The 8204-nt window shown below is 50.0% G+C and overlaps 1 long non-coding RNA gene across 1 annotated transcript; it reads right to left on the reverse strand.

The window, feature by feature from the left end:
- Positions 1–7151: 7151 nt before the first annotated feature.
- On the reverse strand, positions 7152–7684 carry LOC115383744 (uncharacterized). The gene is made up of 3 exons (XR_003930737.1): positions 7669–7684; positions 7306–7511; positions 7152–7201 (listed from the first exon to the last, which is right to left on the reverse strand). It is a non-coding gene; the product is annotated as an uncharacterized LOC115383744 (long non-coding RNA).
- Positions 7685–8204: the final 520 nt, after the last annotated feature.

Genomic DNA, 8204 nt, shown 5'->3' on the forward strand with positions numbered 1-8204 from the left:
ATGACACACAACTGTATTTATCTATGAAACCTGATCAAACTAATCAAATAGACAGACTCAGTGACTGTATCAGAGAAATTAAAACCTGGATGACTACGAACTATCTCCGTCTGAATCCTGGCAAAACAGAGGTCATTATACTAGGCCCCCATAAACTGAGAGAGTGTCTATCCAAACAGATTATTACCTTAGATAACGTCAGTGTATCCTCCTCCTCTACTGTGAGGAACCTCGGGGTCTTATTTGATCAGGATATCTCATTTAAAGCACACATCAACCTGGCTTGTAAAACAGCATATTTCCACTTGCGCAACATAGCTAAAATAAGAAACATTCTACCTAGAAGCGATGCAGAAAAACTCATCCATGCATTTGTTTCTGCGAGATTGGACTACTGCAACTCCCTTCTCGCAGCCTGCCCAAAAAGTGTATTAAAAAACTTTCAGTTGGTTCAAAATGCAGCCGCCAGATTATTAACTGGAACTAGAAGACGTGAACACATTACTCCCGTTCTAAAATCTCTTCACTGGCTTCCAGTCGAGTTTAGAGTTAGATTTAAAATCCTTCTCCTCACTTACAAAATCCTAAATGGGATGGCTCCAACCTATCTCCAAGATGCTTTAACGCCTTATCAACCAATCAGAGCACTTCGCTCTCAAAATGCAGGGTTACTGGTGACTCCTAGAGTCTCTAAATGGACACTAGGTGGAAGAGCCTTTAGCTATCAGGCACCGTTTTTATGGAACCAGCTTCCAAGTGGTGTCAAAGAGGCAGACACAGTCTCCACATTTAAGGTTAGGCTCAAGACGTTTCTCTTCGATGCAGCCTATGATCAGGTCAGCTAGGGATTCTAAACTTAACTAAACTTAACTAAACTACACTTAACTAAACTAAACTAAACTAAAACAAACCAAACTAAAGTAAACTAAACTAAACTAAACCAAACTAAAGTAAACCAAACCAAACTACAGTAAACCAAACTAAACCAAACTAAACCAAACCAAACTAAACTAAACTAAACTAAACTAAACTAAATTAAATTAAACTAAACCAAACCAAATTACACTAAACAAAATTAAACTAAACCAAACTAAATTAAACTAAACTAAACTATACTAACTAAATACTAGTTTAAACAGTTAAGTATCCACAAAGCTGCCCCAGGAGCTAGAATGCTGTGGGAAGTACGGTGCACTGAGCCCTGTCCTCTAATGTCTGAATGTTATTCCCTTTAGTCCGTTCATTGCTTTTCACCTGCTGTCCCCCCCTTCGAGGGGGAGTCTTCTCCAGTTTCAGTTGCTGACTCCACTATTACGAGGGCCTATGAACAAGCTCCATCCGGACCGGGAGGACACTCCTGTCGGTCCTGCCCGTGGACTGGCTTCAGTTCTACTGCTGGGATCCGTGGTTCTTGTGCTGGACCGTCCAACGAACTGTCCTCAACATTGTCCTAGGCTTTACTTCTTATTGTCTCATGCTAGCTGTTGCCAAAGCTGTCCGTCCCTGGGAGAGGGATCCCTCCATACTGTGGTTCTTCCCAAGATTTCTTCTTTTCCCACTGGGTTTTTGGAGTTTTTTCTTGCCGGATGTGAGGGTCGAAGGCGGTGGTTGCTTCGTTCTGTCTCGTTACTGTAAATATTGACATATTACCATTATGCTTATTCACTGTTTTTACTTTTACCGACAAATGTAACATCTTGAAGCCCTCTGAGGCAGCTGCTGTTGTGATACTGGGCTATACAAAAATAAATTGATTGATTGATTGATTGATCACGTGACACCTCTGAGGAAGGCTGCAGCTGCAGCCGAAACATGTCAGGTAGGAAAGAAATCACTGGCTTGATCATAAGAATCAAAAACCATTAATACAAAAAAAAGGCCTAATGAATTTAATCGGACTAATGTAAAGTCCAAACAGCTGAAGCCTGCAGGAGGAGAAGAGCTCTCCTCAACATGCTGCAGAGCTCAGTCCACTCTCTGTCCAGACTACATCTGGAATCCTCCTCCTCTCCTCTCAGTCCTCGAGCTTCAGACAGTGAACTGACCTCAGAGTCTCCAGGTTACAGTTTGGACTCTCCAGTCCAGAACACACAATCTTCACTGAGGAATCGTTCAGCTTGTTCTCGCTCAGGTCCAGATGTTTCAAATGGGAGGGGTCAGAGGTCAGAGCTGAGGAGATCACTTCACAGTGAGCATCAGAGAGTCTGCAGCCAGAAAAACTGTAATGACACGAGAGAGGACAGGACGCTATGAGAGAGGACACTTTGATGGACTGTTGGACATCAGAGCTTCACTTCTTCACTTTGGCTTCATGTTGACCTGGAGGAGAGAACCTGGAGGAGAACCTGGAGGAGAACCTGGAGGAGAGAACCTGGAGGAGAACCTGGAGGAGAGAACCTGGAGGAGAGAACCTGGAGGAGAGAACCTGGAGGAGAACCTGGAGGAGAACCTGGAGGAGAGAACCTGGAGGAGAACCTGGAGGAGAGAACCTGGAGGAGAGAACCTGGAGGAGAGAACCTGGAGGAGAACCTGGAGGAGAACCTGGAGGAGAGAACCTGGAGGAGAACCTGGAGGAGAGAACCTGGAGGAGAACCTGGAGGAGAACCTGGAGGAGAACCTGGAGGAGAGAACCTGGAGGAGAGAACCTGGAGGAGAACCTGGAGGAGAACCTGGAGGAGAGAACCTGGAGGAGAACCTGGAGGAGAGAACCTGGAGGAGAACCTGGAGGAGAGAACCTGGAGGAGAACCTGGAGGAGAACCTGGAGGAGAGAACCTGGAGGAGAACCTGGAGGAGAGAATCTGGAGGAGAACCTGGAGGAGAACCTGGAGGAGAGAACCTGGAGGAGAACCTGGAGGAGAGAACCTGGAGGAGAACCTGGAGGAGAGAACCTGGAGGAGAGAACCTGGAGGAGAACCTGGAGGAGAACCTGGAGGAGAGAACCTGGAGGAGAACCTGGAGGAGAGAACCTGGAGGAGAGAACCTGGAGGAGAACCTGGAGGAGAGAACCTGGAGGACAACCTGGAGGAGAGAACCTGGAGGAGAACCTGGAGGAGAGAACCTGGAGGAGAACCTGGAGGAGAACCTGGAGGAGAGGACCTGGAGGAGAACCTGGAGGAGAACCTGGAGGAGAACCTGGAGGAGAGAACCTGGAGGAGAACCTGGAGGAGAACCTGGAGGAGAACCTGGAGGAGAACCTGGAGGAGAACCTGGAGGAGAACCTGGAGGAGAGAACCTGGAGGAGAGAACCTGGAGGAGAACCTGGAGGAGAGAACCTGGAGGAGAACCTGGAGGAGAGAACCTGGAGGAGAGAACCTGGAAGAGAGAACCTGGAGGAGAGAACCTGGAGGAGAACCTGGAGGAGAGAATCTGGAGGAGAACCTGGAGAAGAGAACCTGGAGGAGAGAACCTGGAGGAGAGAACCTGGAGGAGAGAACCTGGAGGAGAACCTGGAGGAGAGAATCTGGAGGAGAACCTGGAGGAGAACCTGGAGGAGAACCTGGAGGAGAGAACCTGGAGGAGAACCTGGAGGAGAACCTGGAGGAGAACCTGGAGGAGAGAACCTGGAGGAGAACCTGGAGGAGAAACTGGAGGAGAGAACCTGTAGGAGAGAACCTGGAGGAGAGAACCTGGAGGAGAGAACCTGGAGGAGAGAACCTGGAGGAGAACCTGGAGGAGAGAACCTGGAGGAGAGAACCTGGAGGAGAGAACCTGGAGGAGAACCTGGAGGAGAGAACCTGGAGGAGAGAACCTGGAGGAGAACCTGGAGGAGAGAACCTGGAGGAGAACCTGGAGGAGAACCTGGAGGAGAACCTGGAGGAGAGAACCTGTAGGAGAGAACCTGGAGGAGAACCTGGAGGAGAACCTGGAGGAGAACCTGGAGGAGAAACTGGAGGAGAGAACCTGGAGGAGAGAACCTGGAGGAGAACCTGGAGGAGAACCTGGAGGAGAACCTGGAGGAGAACCTGGAGGAGAGAACCTGGAGGAGAACCTGGAGGAGAACCTGGAGGAGAGAACCTGGAGGAGAACCTGGAGGAGAACCTGGAGGAGAGAACCTGGAGGAGAACCTGGAGGAGAACCTGGAGGAGAACCTGGAGGAGAGAACCTGGAGGAGAGAACACTGAGTTCTCAGGTGTTCTCTATGTTGCTGTTTTCTGGTCAGGCCTCAGACGTCTCTTATTTTGAAAAGTCATTCTGTTTGAATCAACAGTCTAGATTCTGATCAGTAAAATCAGTCCTGACCTCTGACCTCTCCCGAGGTGGACGACCCCAGTGGTGGTGCTTCCCATGTTGCTCAGAGCCAAGCCATGTATCCCTTTCGGATGCAACAAAAATGGGAGTGTGTGTGTGTGTGTGTGTGTGTGTGTGTGTGTGTGTGTGTGTGTGTGTGTGTGTGTGTGTGTGTGTGTGTGTGTGTGTGTGTTCTTGTCCATACTCAAAACTAAGGACCAGAATTATTGTTTAAGCTCACTATGAAGAACCCCATTAGACCCAGAGTGGACCTGAACCCCATTAGACCCAGAGTGGACCTGAACCCCATTAGACCCAGAGTGGACCTGAACCCCATTAGACCCAGAGTGGACCTGAACCCCATTAGACCCAGAGTGGACCTGAACCCCATTAGACCCAGAGTGGACCTGAACCCCATTAGACCCAGAGTGGAGCTGAACCCCATTAGACCCAGAGTGGACCTGAACCCCATTAGACCCAGAGTGGAGCTGACCTGCTTTAGACCCAGACAGGACGTGGTTATTTTCCATCAAAAAAGTTCATTAAAACTTCAAATACATTTTAAGAATTTCAGACCATAATTGATCTAATAAGAACAGGAAGTCTGCAAAGCCAGGATTCTATAAATATTCTCATTGCCTGAGGATTATTGTTGAAATGTTCTCACAACAAATATATGGAAAATATTTTATGAAAAACTAATCAGCTTAATAATAACCTTTTCATGTTTTCTGGTCTTTAATCTGACTAGACCACTGTCAAAATCATCATTTGATGTGGATCAAGGTTCTTCAGGACAAATCATTGAGGAACGTCTCCACAGAGGAACTACAGGAACTAGGTTCTACAAGCATCACTGAGACATGGATCATGAAGACTTGTGGACTCACTCAGCATTCCTGCAGTTCTTCAGAGGTGGGATCAGTCTCCGTCGTCCCTGCAATGATGTCTCGTACTTCTTCAGGCCGAACTCCTCCGGGACCTGGTCTGACATCTGCAGCATGTAGGCCAGAGCTGAGCAGCAGATCTCAGAGAGTTCCTTCTCTGATCTGTTCTCTGACTTCAGGAACTCTTGGATCTCCTGATGCACTGAGAGGTCCTTCATCTCCATCAGACAGTGGAAGATGTTGATGCTTCTGTCAGGAGATACTTCCTTACTGTTGATCTCCTTCAGGTTCAGAATGACTCTCTGGATGGTTCCTGGATGGATTTCTGTTGGACCCAGCAGAACTTCTAAGAGTATCTGGTTGGAATCCAGAGAGAGGCCATGAAGGAAGCGGACAAACAGGTCCAGGTGGCCATTCCGACTTCTGAGAGATTTCTGCAGGACGACCTTCAGGAAGTGGTCCAGAGATGGGAAAACAGGAGAATAAAAAACATATAACCTATGACCCCTTCCAAAGAAGGTCTTCAGCTCGTCTCTCCTCCTGCGGGTGAAACAGTGGAACACAAAGACCGCAGCCAGAAACTCCTGAACACTCAGATGGACGAAGCTGTAGACGGCTTTCTGGAAGATCACAGACTCTCTTCTGAAGATTGGAGTACAGATTCCAGAGTACAGCGAGGCCTCAGTCACATCCAGACCACACTGCTCCAGGTCTTCTTGGTAGAACAGGATGCTTCCTCTGTCCAGATGTTCCAAGGCCATCTTGCCCAGCTTCAGAAGAAGCTCCCTGTCAGCCTCCGTCAGCTCCTGTGGACCCGTCTCAGGTCCTTCATGGTACTTGAGCTTCTTCCTGTGAGTCTGAACCAGCACAAAGTGGGAGTACATGTCGGTCAGGGTCTGGGGCAGCTCTCCTCTCTGCTCGCTGCTCAACATGTGCTCCAGAACTGTAGCAGTGATCCAGCAGAAGACTGGGATTCCACACATGATGTGGAGGCTCCTGGAGGTCTGGATGTGGGAGATGATCCTGCTGCTCAGCTCCTCATCACTCAGCCTCCTCCTGAAGTACTCCTCCTTCTGGGCGTCAGTGAAGCCTCGCACTTCTGTCAGTCTGTCCACACATGCTGGAGGGATCTGATGGACCGCCGCCGGTCGGGAAGTGATCCAGACCCGAGCCGAGGGCAGCAGATCCCCCCGGATGAGGTTAGTGAGCAGCTCGCCCACCGAAGACTGCTGGGAGACGTCCAGCAGCCGCCGGCTGCCGCTGAAGTCCAGAGAAAGTCTGCTTTCATCCAGACCGTCCAAGATGAAGAGCAGCCTGCAGACGGCCAGCTGCTCTGCCGTCAGCTTCTGGAGCGTGGGATGGAAAACAGACAGCAGCGAGAGGAGGCTGTACGACCGCTCTCCCAGCAGGTTCAGCTCCCTGAAGGAGAGCACCACCAGCACCCCCACATCCTGGTTCTCCAGGCCCTCGGCCCAGTCCAGACTGAACTTGAGCACCGAGAAGGTTTTTCCACTGCCGGCCACGCCGCTGGTCACAACCACTCGGATGTGTCTGAGCTGCTGGGTCGAGGCTTTGAAGATGTCCTGAACCCTGATGGCAGAGTGATGGAGGCTCTCCTCCCTGATGGTAGAGTGACGGAGGCTCTCCTCCCTGGTGGCAGAGTGACGGAGCCTCTCCTCCCTGGTGGCAGAGTGACGGAGGCTCTCCTTCCTGATGGCAGAGTGACGGAGCCTCTCCTCCCTGGTGGCAGAGTGACGGAGGCTCTCCTCCCTGGTGGCAGAGTGACGGAGCCTCTCCTCCCTGGTGGCAGAGTGACGGAGCCTCTCCTCCCTGGTGGCAGAGTGATGGAGGCTCTCCTCCCTGGTGGCAGAGTGACGGAGCCTCTTCTTCCTGAAAGCTGTCTTCAGCTGCTTCAGCTCAGGCTTCCTCTGAAGCTCCTCACTGAGTCCCTCTGTGATGTGGAGCTCAGTGTAGATCCTGTTGAGGAGGCTTCCGCCTCCTGCTTCATCACTTCCTTCAGTCACACGTTCACATCTCCTCCTCACACTCTCCTTGTGTTCTTCTAGAAGCTGCTGCAGACCCACACCTGCTCACAGACAACAACAACAATCAGACTGCACACACACAACAAGCTTTCATGTCTCTACAACACAACAACCAGTCCCTCCGCAGACACATGTCCACTCTTACTTAGTGCAGTGGTGCTTCTGGATCTTTCTGCACACTGAGGACAGCAGGAGGCTCCTGATGAACAATTCTGGTCCCTGTGTGAGCTGCTGCACTGTCTGCAGACCCGGTGTCCACAGCTCCACCAGACTGGATCCTTCAGGACGTCCTGACAGAAAGGACAGCAGGAAAGCTGCTGCCCCTTACACACATCAGTCCTCTTCTTCTCTCTGTGGACACCAAGCAACATTTACTCTGAGCAACACAACACACAGGTCCAGCTTCAACTCTCACACTGCTTTACAATCCTGGAGCTGAATCTGAAAGGGAGCTCAACATCTCTCACTCTGGTTTGGAGGAAATCAAAGGAAACTGAGAGTTTCTTACTTTGTGTCTGAAGGTCCAGGTTCAGCACTGAAGTATAGTGGTTTGTCTTTGGACCGGTCACTCTTCAGAGACAACCTGCTGGGTCCTGAAGACTCCGCTGTGTGTCTGCACACACACACACACACACACACACACACACACACACACACAGCAAAGAGTCTGTCATAGTAGATCAGACCCACAGATGAACTTTTCTTCCATGTTTTATGACCTGCAGATCCAGCAGTGCACAGTTGTAAATGCTGAACCTCTCCCTTTCAACATGCAGATAAAGTGTGAACAGTTTCAACCTTTGATGGTTTTGTGTCTGTTTCCCTGCTAACAGTGAACTTTCACCCTGCTGTGTCACAAAGGACTGACTTTATTGTTTTATTTCAACAGATGTGTCTCAATAACTGATCAACCAGTCTCTGTGGTTCCAGCAGGTCTTGTCTTCAGTCGTCTCTCTGCACCACAGAACACCACTCAGAGCAGCAGTGGCTGATGGGAGAGCAGCTGTTAGGTTCCAGACCAGCCTCACCAAACACTCCTGGTTC

Source organism: Salarias fasciatus (assembly GCF_902148845.1).
Source record: "Salarias fasciatus chromosome 23 unlocalized genomic scaffold, fSalaFa1.1 super_scaffold_20, whole genome shotgun sequence".
Taxonomy (NCBI): domain Eukaryota; kingdom Metazoa; phylum Chordata; class Actinopteri; order Blenniiformes; family Blenniidae; genus Salarias; species Salarias fasciatus.